The 17912-nt window shown below is 40.2% G+C and overlaps 1 pseudogene; it reads right to left on the bottom strand.

Annotated features, from left to right (window-relative positions):
• The window catches only part of LOC118826972, a 35566-nt pseudogene continuing 17654 nt past the window's right edge, over positions 1-17912 (bottom strand).

Below are 17912 nucleotides of genomic sequence, written 5' to 3'. Positions count from 1 at the left end.
TTGCCTGAAGTTCATATTTATTTGATCAAAAATGTCTTGTTCTATGTTCTCTTGAGAACAGAAAATAAAACCAGCATACAGAAATTATCAGTCTTTGTCTTGTACTGTGAGGCTGCAGATCTGAGTGTTCACACACAGGGGGAGGAGTACTCTGTCTCAGACTGGTCACCTGAAAGAGGTATTGAAAGTCAGTAAAAAAAATAATAAAAAATAAAAAGCAATACAATCACAGTAATAGTGTAGGAATCATAAAGCCCAGGAAAATCTTACTTGTTTGGTAGTAATCATAAACTTTGATCACAGCTGGTTTGAGGTTCTTGACTGGAAGCAGCTGTTTAAGATGTAGCTGATAATTTATAGGAATATCCTTTGCCACCTGTTGGAACAAACCAGACACTGTACTCTAAAAATGCCCCATTGTACCTGTTCAGTTTGCTGTGGAAATTAGACTCTTTTTGTTTCAAACAAGCACATCTGAGGTATATCTTTGTCTTAAAATAGCACTTGTAACCAAAGGAGTTGATTCTATTCATTTTTTGGCCTTTTGTCATTCATGATTTTTTTCCAATATATACTTCATGTTGACATTTAGGTAAATTGCAAGGTTCTTGTCTGGGTCTGAAAAGTTTGGAAATGTATGTAAAATTAATTCCAATGCTGGGATATGTATGAGTGATCTATTGCCAAATAACATGCACACTGAATTTATGACAAGAAAATGAATACTGAAATTATAAAGTTAGAAAATATGCTCTGCCATAACTCATTCTCCCACTACACAAACCACTACTGCTGCTAAGTTAATCACATTCCACTTCAGAGATGCATTCCACTTCAACTTATTTGGAAAAGGTTCTGCAGAAATAAAATGGATTTAACATTAATCTGTTATCATGAAGTATTTGGAAAATCCTAAAGAACAAATTAATAGTTTAACTGACTGTTACCAGAGGCCATAAAAATATGAATAACAATGCATATGTTTGGTTACAGATGAGCATTTAAATCAATAAATGCAGTTAGCGAGGTAGCTAGATTATTCTCTGTTGAACCTTAACTACATTACAATAAATACAAAAAAACATATATATACAGTAAAAAGGAAAAAAAATAAGTTATCCTTGGTCATTTTGGTTAGAAGAATACAGTTAAAAGAACACAAGTTGGGTTCCTGTCTTAATGGTGCACTCTAGCTATTTCATGTGCCATTAAATGGTTTATCTGCTCAACCTGAAAAAAAAAAAAACTTTCATGTGGTAAAAAGCAATATAACTGGCTTTATTTAAATCAATACTTTAAATAAAACAAAGCAAAGTCAATTTTAGTTCAGATGAACAAAATCAATATTTTAAATCAATTCACACCTCAAAACATTTCTGTCCTGTTTCACTTTTTACAGTACAGCAGCACACATGATTTAGTTTAATGAAGGACTGATTAGCTGAAGCAGGTTTTGGATGCTAACTGTAAACTGGGCTTCCTTGAGAAGATGTTGGTAAATGGTTAAGCTAACACACTGACGCACAATCACAGTGTATTTTTCATGTTATATAACAGCCTTATGAAGTAGCCTTACATAGAATTTTTTCAGATGTCTATGACATCTGCACAGTACTGTGTCTGAAATATAAAGATAGTAAGCTGTGATTTTCTCTCACCTCTTTTATATACATGAGTACATGGTCATCATTGGAGTCGACTCGCTCCACAAGTGGGCTGTTTTTTAGCTGAGAAAACAAGATAATTACTTCTCTGCAAATTAATAAATACTTACATCAAGGAGCCGGCAGATCTGTAAACGGGATGATATATACCATGTATACATATCTTGACTATGTAAAGAAACTAGAGAAAACAGGTGTAACCTGCAAATGTGAGGACTAATGAAATAGTCCTTATTTTGCGACATCTTTTTTTTGTACCAAAGCTACGTTTTATTTTTGTAAAATGAAAGAGCAAAAACATTTATTATTGTCACTGAGGTAAAGGTGAGGGTGAGGTCTATGTGTGCATGTGTGTGTGTGTGTGTGTGTGTGTGTGTGTTATAATAAACACTACTACTTACATCACTGGGATCTGCTGTGAATCCTGACAAGATTTTTATATCCACTATGACCATGTTAGTGCTGTTTAGAGCTCCATTATATCTGAAGAAGAAATTGAAAAGGACTGGTCATTAATTGGCAGAATTCACATTTACATCAAATGTACTGTTAACAGATACAGGTAGTTCCATGTTGAAGCCAGTTTTAACAAACTATTTGATGAGCAAGGTGTAGACATGTTGCAATGTCTAGCTGTAAAAGTTGAGTAAGCTGTGTTACCATGCTTTCATGCCATGCTTGTGTATTTGAAAATACTTAAAGCAGTAATTTTCTTTAAGAAAAAATCAGAACGACTGCAAATAAAAGTCTCCTTATTATCTAAAGTTATCATTCTACAGTTTCCTCATATCAGATTACATTTTATCAAAACACATTCGTACGTGACTGTGAAGTTGATGGCCAGAGTTTGTCCAAATGATTTTGTACAATCTCCTTCAGTTTTAGCCTTGATGTATAATGTACTGGTTTCAGCAGGTGGGGGGATATTGTAGAAAAGCGCCATCTGCAGGTGGGGATAAAAGAGATCAAACCAGTGAAACAGCAAATAAACACCTGCTATGTGTACAAGCAGCTACATGGAGGCCTGCATAAAGGTTTGCACTTCTGAAGACAGACATTAAAGTACTGGCTATTCTCAAAAAAAAATATGCAACTAATTCTAGGACTTGCAGAGATGCATTAGCTTGCACTGAGTTTAAGCAGGACTGCATTTTAATGCAAGGTTATACTTTCTGAGCTACATAACTTTGTTTTCACTTGCTACCCCCATAATCACTGGTTTTGGTTGCTGTGGTTGGATTCCTAGACAAACACCCCTGCTCACAGACTGAATATTAGCCTGGGCTGCTATTGCTGCTTTCTCCAGAATAGTACTCTTGCTAACAAACTGGCTTGGCCTGCCACTGCTAGCACCATTAAAACCCTACTCTAACCACGGGGTGAACGCAAAACACCCAGTGTCGCACAAAGGCCTGAACAAACTATGAAAAACTATGAAATGCTGACATACTGGGTAAAAGATTTATCAGCAGGTCTACCTATCACATAAAGTCTAACCATTGACACTTACCATACTGACCAGAGGGTCTTCTAAGTTATTACCTCAGCATTGCTGTCAGAAGATACCTACATGGATTCTCTGGGGGTTGCCCAAGTAATATTAAGGAGACTGGAACATTAGCATATGCAAGCATCCTGCCGATGTTTTCAAACAGTCCCTGCACTTCTAGCTTTCATCCTATTTTAAAAATTCAGTTCTAAACAAAAATGAACTCCTACATCTGGTTCTTCAGAGTCAGTGTGGCATCCTTTGGCAAAGCTACCTGGTCCTACCTCAGCTATAGAACACTAGTTATGAATATAACTGTGGTGCTATGAATTCCAGAAGACTGTCAGAGTTTTCACTGCTTTGGAATCAGGAAGAACATTTTGTACAATGTTGTTGAAGTGACTTGAGTATTTGTGTTACTGGCTTTCATGTCTTGCTACTGTGTGACTATGTTGGTATAAAATGTCCATTCACAGTTTCTTTTGCAGGCATCCCTAACCACAGTAGCATTCTTAACATATATACTACTCATAAAATGTTTAGAGAAGTGCTTTGAAAAACTTTATGCAAACTGCATGAATGCAAGACCAGAAAGAGCTATACACACTGACCTGTACAGAAACACAGGTAGAGCCCTTCACCAAAATGCTGTGTTTGCCAGGAACATGTAGTGGTCTCTCTTGGTACAATAGCTTGTTGTCCTGGTTCACATCAAAGTGGTGACTCTCTTTGTCTTCTGACTTCACAGTTACTGTGCTGGAGCCATCAGAGCTGAACACTTTGGTGGAGTACAGAGCCAGAGCCTGGAGGGCCACCACTGTGTCCTGATCCAAACACAAAATCATTGAGGAAGGTTCACAAACTTCAGTGTCTGTTTAGATGCTCACCTGAATTCTAATACTGAGTAGGACTTCTGTCCTCTTAGAACAGTCTGTCTTCTTTGTAGCACAGATTTAAGAATGACAACATTAATTTCTCTTTGTAGATATTATGAGATTAAGAATAAAGTGGGAGTACCTGCGTGGAGGAGAAGCCTCCATAGGGATTCTGCTGCTTCACCAGCCAACTAACAATCCTATTAGCATAGCCCAAATCAGCAGCAGTGACTTCAGCTGTAGTGAGAACAGCTAGCAGAACATAGGAGCTGATCTCCACTGACAAGGAGTCAGGGTCATCTGATGCAGACTGAGACCAGTGAAGGTGATCATCTATAAAAAAGAAAAAAGTCTAATTAGTTCATGTACAAATAATAAGAGATGAACCTACAGACACTACAGACACTAATGCAGTTAGGCTTAAAAGTTTCATACCTCCTGAAATGGCAACATTATGCAACTTCTTCAGCAGCTGTGCACGAGTGTCATGCTCTCCAGCCAGACTGAGAGTGTAGGCCAGCAGTGCAATGGCATAGGTGTTTGTTAGATTCCCAATAGAGGATTTTAAACATGATAACCCTTTACTCACAACAGGATCCTACAGCAAAAAAATGCAAAAAAAAAAAAAAAGTGTAGAAGAAAATTGTTTGAATGTTGTCCCCTAAACTCTGTTCACAATCAGCATCAGCTGTTCATACCCATGTAAAGTCACTGCTTATTATTCATTCAGACTGGCTCATATTGCCAATTATGAATGTAATGAAAATGATCCACAAACAGAGGAAAACAGGGGTATCTGTAAACCACACCAAACCAATGCTGACATTTTTTAAAGTTTATTTGTGGCTTTGGAGATGAGTAGAAAACACCATCCTGCCACACACAGGCTCGTGTCTTGACCAAAATATAAACCTACATGCTGCAGCACTGTTCTTGGCTACAAGGGAAACCGGAATAGTAATGTCCTTAGCTTTGAGCTATGAGGAATTGGAGCAACAGCAGGTGGGGAGACTAAAGAGGTGGCATCTTTAGCTGCCAAAACTTTTAGCACATTTAACACCTTTAGCTCCTACTTGTTCTCTATGAATGTAACATTCAACCCCGAGTGAGGACAAAACCCTGAGAAGATGGCATGGAGAGATGGAGAACCGCGAGGGAGTGGTGGACAGGGCGGAAGTCCTGAGCCCCACCTCCTGTTCTGCAGTGAGGCCGCTAGACAACACCTCACAGTTGATCCAGGTGACTGAGCTGGGGGGCAGGGTGGTGACGGGGAGGTGGAGCAACAAGCTCTGTCTCTCTCTTAGCTCAGGAGCTCACGCTGCCCTTAATGAGAGCCTGCTGACGGTGATCTGGTGTTGGCAGCATGAGCGCCTTTAAAAAAAGCAGAGAGGGAACAGAGAGAGAAGAGGGACAAACAACAGCAGCAACAGACTGAAGAGCTGAAAATCTCAAGTGGGAAAAGGACTGAAAAGTCTAGTGTAGTAGCCACAGACAGGTGGCCAGTTTCAGTTTCGTTTGAATGTGTTTTGTAAGTGAGGAATATAGCTGCTGTAGATGTTTCTGCGGCCTCCATCATCCTACCCGGGAATTGGGCATGGACACCCCGAAGAAGTCTCCATGGCAGAAGAGGGGCCATCAAGACCCACACCACCTACACCTGGTCAGCTGGCAGCGATGAAAGCAGGTTGAGGAGTCATCAGATGCTGGCAGAGTGGCAACCCTCAATGTGCACGGGGACAGGAGCCCCCTTCTCATCCCCTCTCATGCCTCCAGTCTCTGCTCAGAGGAGGACTGGAGCCTTCCTTCCCCCTCCCTTCTCTGCTCTGAGAGGGCTCAAAGTTCCACCTCCTTTTTTCCCTCTCATCCCCGCTCTGAGAAAGGCCAGAGTGCTCCTTCTTTTCCCTCCTATCCCGGCTCTGAGAGGGCATGGAGTTTGCCTACCTTCCCCCCCCCTCCCTGAACAAAAAGATGTCAATGAGACCCCGCCTACTCGCAAAGATGTTTGCTCGTGAAGATGCCAGTGCGACCCTGGCTGTGTCCGCTGCCAGCATGCACACAGTCTCCCCTGACATACCGGCCTCCATGCCCCGTGACCACCTGGTAGCCTCTGAGTCTCCTGCCTTGCCGGTGCCTTGACGATGGCTGTGAGAGCCGCAGGAAGGCAGGGCTAGAAACCCAGAGGGAGGATAGCGGGGAGAGAAGGAGAATCATGAGGTAGTGTTGGATGGCATATGAGACCCGAGCCCCGCCTCCTGGACACCGCCTCCTGTTCCATAGTGAGGCCGCTAGACTACATCTAATACAGGCAGCCAAGCTGGGGTGCGGGGGCAGATGAGGAGGTGGAGCAACAAGCTCTGTCCCTCTCAGCTCAGGAGCTCATGTTGCCATTAATGAAAGCCAGCTGATGGTGATCTGGCATTGGCAGTGTGAGCAGCGACAGATTGAAGAGCTGAAAACCTCAAGTTAGTGAAGGACTGAAAAGTCTATAGTGTAGTCGCCATGGAGAGGTAGCCAGTTTCAGCTTCATTTGTTTGTGTTTTGTGAGTAAAAATAAAGAATATGGCTGCTACAGACATTTCACCTGCCTCCAATGTCCTTCCTGAGCAAGGGGTAGCACATGGCATGCTACAAAAGTATCTAAGCAACTCCAGAGTTCTTGAATACTAAAAAAAGAGAGGGGTGTCACTGGCCTTACATTTTGCCAAATGTGCTGTGTCTCCTAGGAAACCTCCGCCAGCACCTGTCATTTCCCTGCCCATCACTGGGGTACCCTTCAGGCCCCTGGGGATGGACCAAGTGGTCCGCTGCCAAAGCCTGCCAGGGGTCATGAGGACATCCTGGTTCTCATGAATTACACTACTTGCAATGCACATTGTGGTGATGTAACAAGCCATTGCCGGTTAAAATTCATGTCTCAGCTACAGCAGAGCTCCTGTGCTCTCTAATGTGCTGATTCACCACCACATGCTCCATTTCTGGCAGAAGGCAGAAACAAACCATGCATGGCTGGTGAACACTGAAGGGTCACAGCCGAATGCCAGTAGACAGAGGCATAAAAGCGACTCACTCGCTCATAGTATTTGACGGCCTCCAAGCTGGAAACTGGCTATTTTTCCCCACCCTCTATCGACTCTGTATTTCCCACACCACTGTTTTTTGCTATAATGTGAAAAAATTATCACATTTTCACTGGAGTTTTGGTTTCCATGTGTGTGTTTGTTTGGCCCAGTAGGACGGTTCCATTTACATCCTGCAAATCATGCATCATTAAAATGTCTTGTTTTGAGTACTATGATGTTATATTTTTACCATATCACTCACTTCTGAAAATCTACGAAGTACATACTGGTGTGGGAGAGGGCAAGAGGGCACAACTACAATGACAACAAGACTGGACAGAGAGGAGACAGAGCCTGCCCTGGGAAAATATGACAATCATTAACATTTGAAACAGTATACATTATATAATTTGGAAGTTTACTTTCTGAGAGGAGGTGCAGTTTCACAGCTCTTGTACTATTACTTGTCTTATATGTTTACCTATGCTATCATATGCAGTTGGCCAGGTAATAAGCATTTGCCTAGCCTTACTTCCTTTATCATTTTTTACGTTCTTGCCATTATCTTAGCTTAGCTTATCTTTAGGCATTACCGTTTTTTATTCTGCTTTATTGTTATTCAACCTGTTCTCTGTTATATGTCAGCTTTTATTAAAACCTAGTGTCAATCTCTGGTCCAGCCTGGTTTGTCACATGGAGCGTGGCCAAGAAATCTACAGTGGCTTGAATCACTAACATTTGAAAAACATTATATGTAATTTGAATGTTTACTTCATCTGTGAAGCACATTAACTCAGAGATCAAGAGATAGTAAAGAACACAACACTGAACATGCTAATAGTTCCAGTAGTTAGGACTGGATGATTTTTGCTAAAACTGCCTCAATATTAATAATTAAGGTTCATGTGGATATAAGACTTTACAGTTTGCACAGGTTGGTCAGTATCCTTACCTTGGCTGTATGGCCCAGTTCAAGCAGCGATGCAGTGATGTAAGCTGTTATGGTCACATCATCATTTACACCACCCTACAATACGTTGGAATGTTACTCAAAAACCAGTTTGCTCAGAAATTTTATGTGTAGACTTAAACTGTACGGCCAAAAGTATGTGGAGACCAATATGAACATCCCTTTCAAAAAACAAGGGCATTGATGTAACAGCTTCCCCTCTTCTAGGAAGGCTTTGCACAAGATTTTGGAGTGTGTCTGTGGGAATTTGTGCCCATTCAGTCAAAAGAGCTTTAGTGGGGTCAGGCTCTGATGTTGGGTGAGAAGGCCTGGCTCACAATCAATGTTCCAGACAATCCCAAATTGTCCCTTCACATCAGACTTGTCAAACCATGTCTTTATGGACCTCACTTTGTGCACGGGGCCACAGTCATGCTGGAAGAGGAAAGGGCCTTCACTAATGTGTTGCCACGAAGTGGGAAGCATATAATTTTCTGAAATTTCTATGCACCCTGTAGCATTAACATTGCTGTTTGCTGGAACTTAGCAGCCTCGCCTAAATCCTGAAAAACAGCCCTCCTCCATCAAACTTTACTGTTGGCACTATGCATTCCAGTAGGTAGCGTTTTCCTGTCATTCACCAAACCCAGATTCATCCATCACACTGCCAAGTGAAGCGTGATACATCACTCCAGAGAACACGTTTCCAGTGCTTCAGTCCAGTAGCATCATGCTTTACACCACTTCAGTCGATGCTTGGCACTCTGCATGGTCATCTTAGGTTGCAACTACTCTGTGCAGCTACTCTGCCTTCGAAACCAATTTCATGAAGCTCATGACACAAAGTTCTTGCGCTGATGTGCTTTCAGAAGCAGTTTGGAACCCTGTAGTGAGTGATACAACAGAGGTGGTTTTTACATGCTATATGCTTCAGCACACCTCACCCCTCTCTGTGAGTTTGCATGGTCTACTGCATTGTGGCTGAGCTGTTGTTGCTCCTGGGTGCTTCCATTTCACAGTAATAGCACTAACAACACTTGCAGATCTAGCAGTGCAGAAACTTAATGACTTGTGGCAAAGGCGGCATCCTATGAGAGAGCAATGCTTACAATCACTGCTCTCTTCAGTTCAGTACAATCCGTTCTGCTGCCAGCATTTGTCCATGTGGATTGCATGGCTATGTGCTTGATTTAACAAAGGGTGTGGCTAAGATACCTTAACTCAATCATTAGGAGGTGTGTCCACGTACTTTTGGCCATTTAGTGTATGTAGCATAATAACACACCTTCATTCTGTTGTTGAACAGTCGCCCTTGTCTTATAAAACAGCCGTCTAGCCTTTGTTTACTTATCAGCCAATTCTTTGCACTTTCAATGTTTTGTGGATCAATGAAGGTGTACCGCTGTGCCTTGTCAAAGGTCCTCAGTACAAAAGCAGTTAACCTGGTGGTGGAGAAATATATTTGCATCTACATTCAAAAGTGTCTGTTTTATAATATGTATAATACAGTTTACAGCAACTAAAAATTGTTAAATGAACATTTGGCTATTTAGTCATAGTGTCCAAGATGTTAATTTAGTGACTAAATGTGTAATCACTTTTTTTAAAGAGGTTATTACCATGTATTTCCCTCTCCTCTGCCAAATGTGCTGTATGCACCATCATAATGCATGTAGTTCAGTTGCCTCTGATATCCTGTGTAAAGACAAATTATTTTTAATTAATGAAATAATTTTATCCAGCTCAGTTCAGCAAGAGTCTACTCAGTAGGTCTAGTAATGCTTCTTCATGATGACAAATTTTCTCACCACTCTTAAGGAAACCAGTAGCTCTCTCACGGATGGCTGCAGTGAGCTGTCCAGTGTTCTCCAGGTACTGAAGAATGTAGATGTTGGGGGAAAGGATAGCAATGTTTTGTTCTCCACAGCCATATGGCATCTTCAGCAGTCCATCAATATTCTTTAGTGCACGGCCCAGTATGTCTCCTACAAAAGAATCCATTAATATTTATTCAAACAAATGTTGTCTTTGAAGCTGGAAAAATAAATCTGCACTCTCCTAATAACCAGACCAGACCAAATATTTAAACCATAATACTCATTACAGTCATGGAACAAAGTACATCCTCCTTCGATTCCACGTTCTTTATTTATCAAGGCCTAAATAACAAATATGTGCTCCTCACCAACTTCAACAAACAAAAAAAAACTCAGGTAACAACAAAAAACATAACAGATTTCAGTTTGTAGTCATTTTTTTCCAAAAAATAAACCAACATTCAAAAACCAGGTGGGAAAAATTAAGTACACTCTATAATTTAGTAACATGTAGAAACACCTTTAGCAACAATAACTTAAAGAAACTGCTTTCTGTAGGAGTTTATTAGACTCTCAAATTGTTTTAAAGAAATGTTAGCCCACTCATCTTTACAACATTGCTTCAGTTCATTGATGTTTAAGGACATTTGTTTATGCACAGCAAAGATCCCACCACATCATTGTAATGGGGTTGAGGTCTGGACTTTGACTTTGCCATTCAAACACCTTGATTTTTTTTCTTCTTTAGCCATTAAGATGTTGATTTGCTAGTGTGTTTGGAAACATTGTCCTGTTGCATGACCCAATTTCAGTTCAGCTTAAGCTGCTGGACAGCTGGCCTCACATTTGTCTCAAGAATATTCTGGTGTAAAATTCATTGTTTTCTCAATGACTGCAAGTTTCCCTGGTCCTGTGTCTGCAAAACGTCCACTCCTGGACATATTTGCAACTTGAATGCTCTCTATTTGTAAACAGTCCTTTTCACTATAGCATGGTAAATTCAAATCATTTAGAAATGACCCTATAAAACTTCCCAAATTGATGAGCAGCAACGATTGCTTCTTTGAGGTCATGGCTGATGTCTGTTCTTCTTGGCATGATGAAGACACACCTGAGTGCTCCAGAGCACCAAACTGCCAAATGTTCTTCTTTTATAGAGGTAGTCAGACTTTTTGATGATTACCTAATCATGTGGATGTGATTAGTAACACCTAGATACTAATTTCTCTCTAAATGATTGTTAGTGAAAGTCAGAAGGGTGTATTATTTCAAATGCAATAATGTGATTCCTCATTATAATGCATGCAGTTTATTCAGAAATAATTCAGACCCCATTGCGTTTTCCTAATTTTGTTATGTTTCTGCATTTTTTTCTGCATTCAGCAATGTAACTACATGATCGTTTCAGGCTACAGCCAATGAGAGAGCTAGTAGAAAGGAAAAAAGGTGAAGAGACGTGCAGGCACACCGCTTGTTCAGTACATGGCACAGACAGAGGAGCTTGTTGGACACATGCAAAGAGTCAGTCTCTGTATAATTTCAAGTCAGCTGTCAGTTTGTAGTCAAATATTTCTCCAGCTCTCACTGTGATATCTGCATTTCTCAACCACACATTCATCCCCATTTTGCTTTTTTTCTGCTTCGTGTGTGTGCATAAAATTCTGTAGAAGATTGATGTTAAGTGTGTGATGCTCTATGCTTTCAAAAACTGTAGGATTTACCAAACTGCTGTTATTCTGGGCTTTAAACCAGGGATTTACCTATAGTGAGGCCGAAAGCAAAAACTACAAGTTATTGACAATCTTGTAGACAAGTGGAGTCATGGGGACCTACTCAACTATTCCCTGCACATCAACTACTTATCAAGCCCTTCATGAGCTGGATCAAGTATGCTGCATGCAGAGAATACTGGAAGCTGCAGGTCAGTGGGTCCCCAGAACTGAAGCTGAAAATCAGCGTTCAAGGGTCAGCAAATAGATTTTAGCCAGGGCCACCTTCTCACAGAACAGATACTCTTTAGGTCAAATTGCTACACTGTACATTCACTCTTAATATTTTCTGTCCTTACCAAGCACTGAAACAGAAGCTCGTGCTGATCTGTCTATCACATTTTCAGGAAGAACCAGCTCCAGCTCCTCTGAAACACTGTTTCCTGTGAATCAAAGTGTAAACAGGTGGCTCATTCTTTACGGAACAATACATGAGTGTTGACGCACTGGTGTGAAGAGTAAGGATATAAGTCAATGCATAACCTACCCTGTGGACACAGCAACCAACTTTGACTTGTGGTCTTCTCACTTCCTTCAGCCTATATGAGAAAATTGTATGATCAAAGTAACAACAAACATTATTTACATAAATGTAGGCTGGATTGGGTAGTAATGGAATATATGTAAATGCGTTATGTAATCAGGAACGGGAAAAAAAATTTTATCCGTATGGCTCACATGTCTCAGAACAGATCTGGGCCACTCTGGTAAAGATTTCCAGTGCTGACACGAACTATGTAACATTCATTTATGTTTTAAATAGGGATCAACAGGATTGTGGGGGTGCATAGTTTAAATTCAGATCTCAGCCATATATGGCAGGATACACTGTAAAAAAAATCCAACCTAAAATAATCGGTCTATGTGACATTTTGTTGGTTATTTGAACAAAGAATTATGTTGGGTTAAAATATTAATTTTAATTAGTACAAAACAATCTGCCTCAGTACTAGGAACACTACTACATATCATAGTTTGCAAATGACTTGTGGCTACTACTACTACTACTTGTGGCTATCCTTGAACATCAAAAAGTAAGTTAATAGAACAATAAAACTTAACTGATGTTCACTTAACCTTTTAAGTCCACTATGTTACTTTAAATTAAAACAAACCTCTCTTACAGTGTAGTAGACACTTTGGACATGCAGGCTTATAAGCACCAGAGTGGTTATCATTTGCCCCATCTGCAACTGGTAGTCAATGAGCTGAAAGCACAACACCTCTCCCCGAGCCTGGGGGCACTGTGCAACAGTGAAAGTCCCACTCAACGAGGAAGTTGTTGTAACAGCCTGGTTTTTGTACTAGTGGTTTTGAGTGGTCAGTCAGTTCTGGCAGTGGTGGTTTAAAGGTGGTTGAGATGCGTGAGTTTAATGCCAGTAAACAGACTGTGTTCTGGCATCTAGCCCTCTCCTGTGCCGTCATTCGATGAGGTATGTGAGCATATCAAATTTGTTATCTGGGAAGTCTGCTCATTCCGTGGCCACCTTTGCAATGTTGCCGGGTAGTTATTTCCAGCCAAAACCAGGGTCTCTTTGAATAAGGAGAGACCAAAATACTTGAAACAGAAGGTCAAATTACCACTTAAAACCATCTTTTGGTTAAATAGTTTGCAGCAGTTGGCTCAGTAGCATGGGTTTTCGGGTTGTTCTGGCTTCTGCATATGCGCAGATTTCCTCAACGAGGGAGGGCTGTTCTCACTCACGGCTTAACCAACAGCCTGATTCTCTCTTTTTATTGAAGGGCGGGATTTTCCAGAAAACTAATGGCATGTTGAGCATTACAAGCTTATTTCAACCATTGGCCACTCTCCTCCTTTATAATGTTTCTGCATTTAGGCACACATATGAGGTGTAGTGAACATGCAAACTGGGGATGAATATGAAGTTGAAACATAGATATCACCATCAGAGCTGGAGAAATACTTTACCACAAACTAGCAGCTCACTTGAAATTGTATAAAGAGTAATTATTTTCTCTGAACTCAACAGCAGCTCTTCTGTCTCTGCACTCCATGCCTCACACTTTGGAATATATGCACACCTCTGTTCACCTTTTTTGGTCTCTCCTAGCTTTCTCATTGGCTGTTGCCTGAATCACTTGTTCACTTACATTTAGGGATGCAACGCTATGTGCCTTAGCTAGCTGTGTTACATAAGTTACCTTGGATTACTTTGCAGTGGCGAAGAGCAGGTTTTGTTCCTCATTAGAAAAGTGCTTCTGTACAGCTGTAAGTAAAGTACAATTCATAGTTTTGATGCTCCTCATGAGCCTCTTCCAACAACAGTTTCTGGAGCACAGTGACATGGGAATCACATCTGAGCCTAAAGTATCTGAGGAGTTTTATGTCTGAAGTATTTTGTTTGGCTGGTAGGGCTGTAGTTGGATGGCCTCTAAAGCCGGACAGACACAGTGTGTTTTTAGAAATCTTGTTATCTGGTGACTCCCACTGTACGAAAATGTCCCATGCATGCTACGTGAAACGCAGCTCTAGAGACAGCTGTGTCCATGAACAAAAAAATCACTGTATTAACCTCACAGTTCTGTTCAGTCAAACAGAGTAAAGCAGGAAATGTGGACTCTTTTCATCTCTGTTTAGCTGGCCTATGTGTCTCGACCCATATTGTTTGTGTGTGTTTAGAAACAGGCTAAAATTCATAGTATTAGTATTTCTGATGGGATCATACCAGGACGGAATGTTAAAAGTGACTGATGGCTTTCTGTCTGACCTCTAAAATTTGTCTGAGCAGAGCCTCCTTCACTGCCAGCTTCATTTGTTTCATTTGCGCAGCAGCGCACACTTGGCTTGCATTACATGGTATCAGCGGGTATCAGAAGGTTGGTATCTGTGAAGTATGAATATGAGCATCGTATTGATGCCCAATACCAGTATTGGTATTGATGCATCCCTAGTTACATTGCTGACCATCTCACGCTACAATGATGGCCAGCCAGAGTTTTAGAATGGTATGTATTTTGTAATTATTATAGATGGGAGGTCTGAAAAGAAGACTTCTGCCAGATTAATCTTTTGACTTTGGTAACAGATTTTAAACAAATAAGGCATCATCCCAGGAGAGCAGTTTAGTTTTTAACTATAATGCATTTGCATATAACTCAATGAACTGGATTATTCTACATACAATTCCTTGTGTTTTTGTCTCAGAGCTTTAGTCTGTGTTCAAAAATTTTTCTTTTCCCTGTTAAAATATTTGTTTTTCTTGGAGAGAGGCCCCCTTAAACTCAAATTATATTGTACAATTTTTTCAGCTTTATGTTTGAAATATTTACATATATTCTTCCAGTTTGGCTTTGAGGTCAGTGACTATGTATGTGAGGCACAATATTTAAATCACTTATAATTTATCATTATGTTTCACAAAACGGTGCAGTTTTTTGTGTTTGCCTTGTGTTCAGTTAAATTCTTCTTTAAATTTAAATTTAAAATTTAGTTAATTTTTTCTCTTTATCAAATTTTATGACTTTATAAAGACAAACAATCCAAAGGTAACAGAAACTAATCAGATTATGTTACTTTTAACAGGTAATCAGTAAACTGTACTGGAATACATTTTTAAAGTAACCTTCCCAACTTTGTATAAATCTATGAGTGCACTGTCAAAGGCTAATTTTTAGTCCTACCTGTACAAGCAGGCTCCGTGTGACTGTGTCAATGCGGCCTCTCTCAGGCACACTCACAATCTCATTGTCACATACAGTCTGTGACTGTTCTGCCTCAGCACTGACTGTCACACTCAAGACCCCTAAAACACATCAAAAGATGCAGAGAGGAGTTTATTAGCACTAAAAACAATTCAACAGAAATGTGAGATTATGTCTGAACTTGAGAGGTTTAGAACTCACCAAGCACAGAGGGAACAAGAGTCCATTTGAAGGTCTTTCTACCATTTGCACACAGACAGGATGAATACTCTCCATCAGAGGAGGGTTTCAGAGTGTAGTGTGAGGAAGGAGCTGGAGTCATTTTAACCTGTCCGTGAAGCACAGGAGATCAGCTTACTGTGGATGTGAAGTGATGAGAGACTGGTGAAGACAGAAAATGTTGACCTTACAGTACCATAATGCACTTGGAGAGATAGTTGAAGACAGTGGCCTTCAGCTCAAACTCCTCTCCCCGGATGATGGAGTAGGGCAGCGAGAGCTCCAGGAAGAAGGGCTGGAAGACACGAAGCTGAGCAGGAGGAGCCACTCCCAGACCTCTAGAGGACAGACAGAAAGCCTCCGTCTCCCAAGTGGTGATAGTGTCAGGAACAGTGACAGGAATCTGTGTTGATCCAGAGTCTCTGTGGAAAAGTAGCACTGACTCTGTTTATCTTTTATCAATAAAATAAATCACAATCATAGCACATAACTCAGGTTCAACAGGCATTTAATATATTTTGATATATATTAAATTAAAAATGGTACAAAAACACAATATTTGAAGTTTCACCTTATGAACTTAAGTTATAATGTAACGTTTGTGTGACACTTATTTCCATTTGAATCCTGCAAGAATTTTCAAAAAAGTTGGGACAGGAGCGTGTTTAACACTGTGTTACATCACTTTTCCTTTTAACAGCACTTAATAATCTTTTGGGGACTGAAGATACAAACTGATCCAATTTTGAAAGTGGAATTCTTTGCCATTGTTCTTTTAAACAGGTCTTCAGCTGAACAACTGTAAGGGTCCTTAACAAAGGGAGACAGGTCTGGACTGCAGGCAGCTCCACGATAGCAGTGCAAAGGGTCGCACATGTGTGAGTGTATTAATATTTATCTTCACACAAAATATTTTGTTAATTACAAATGCGGGCAAAACTGTTGCATTGTACATTCCTGTGTATGTTTATATTCCATCCTACTCAAATACTCTTCTTCCCCAACCGTACTGTTATTGTGTGATCTTATCATTTTTGATACTTTTGTTTTGCAGCACTGCAAGAAATTCTGTGCTATTTTAAGGCTACATTAGTGACAGATCATGCTAATTTCTTTTTCCACTGATACCTGAGCATTTTCTGTAAATATTGTCCCGATACTGAAACCGGGTATGGGATTGGTGCCTTCTCTAGTTACAACCCAACACTGCTCATCCATTCTATGTTTCTCGGTCCAAGAAATCACCATAACGGTCAAAGATTATTCCATGAATAGCACAGTGGATTTTAATATCTTGGTGCATTATCACAGAATTCAGTGGATGTGCGCTGTCATAGTCGGACCTGGACCTGGACTTTCTGTAAAGCTACATTGTGACAATGCTCACTGTAAAAAGCTCTATATAAATAAATCTTGACTAATTTTTTGAAATGTATTGAGACTGATAGTACACATTAAACTTAAATATTAAATAGATTTTTACATGCTGTACTTTCATCTCTGTTAGCTCCCTCTTTTTCTCTCTTGCTTCTCGATCCTCATTACTTACTGAAAAAGCATACATTTCAAAATGTAAATAAATGGTAATACTGAAGGCTATTTTAGTGCTTGTCTGTCATTATTAGCAGCAGCTCATGTGACAGTAATGATATGATCATCTGTCAAAACAGGCAGATTAAATGTGAACCATTTACAGCCCTCATATCAGATTTATATAGAAGCCTTCATATTTTTATCATACCTATAGCCTATATTATATGTGCTGCAGAGTCTACCTGTTCATCTTAAAGAAGTCAAAGTTGCTCTGGGTCAGCATAGCGTCTTATGTACAGCTAAACATAGTGGACAGTAAGTCTACAGTTGTTCTGAGGTCAGTGGAGATTCAGTTGTAGGATTAGATTACATTGGCATGCGAGATTTTAAAAATGATAGGCCAACACAGTATCAGGACAGCGCTGCTTCCATGCTGAACTTCATAACTGAAGATATGTGGGAAATAAAACTCATGCAAAACTACAGAAGTCTGGACCTCGGTGTCCTCATAGCTTGTTACAGCCATGGTCATGGGTGTGCATATGTACAGTTTTACAATGCTTTCAATTGTGGCTTAGTCAGTCAGATTTTAGAACCAAACTGCTGTACAGTGTTCACTAACCCCACTTCAGCAAGTTGCCATATCCAAGTTTCTGGGAAGAATTTACGAACTGACTCAACAGGTCCAGACTGAGGTTCAGAGAGAAAACCCATAGATTGTGGCATGACAACTGAAATGAAGCAAAAACATGAAGTTAGCTAGCTGTTAGAAGTTGTTTTAACAAAACAAAAACAAAACATATAGATTTCAAAAGTAACACAATGATTAAGATTCAGAAATAAATATTTATGAAAAAAGTGGAAAAAGATTAGTC

This window comes from Colossoma macropomum, unplaced genomic scaffold (genome assembly GCF_904425465.1).
Source record: "Colossoma macropomum unplaced genomic scaffold, Colossoma_macropomum, whole genome shotgun sequence".
Lineage (NCBI taxonomy): Eukaryota > Metazoa > Chordata > Actinopteri > Characiformes > Serrasalmidae > Colossoma > Colossoma macropomum.
This window is presented reverse-complemented; position numbering and strand designations above follow the sequence as displayed.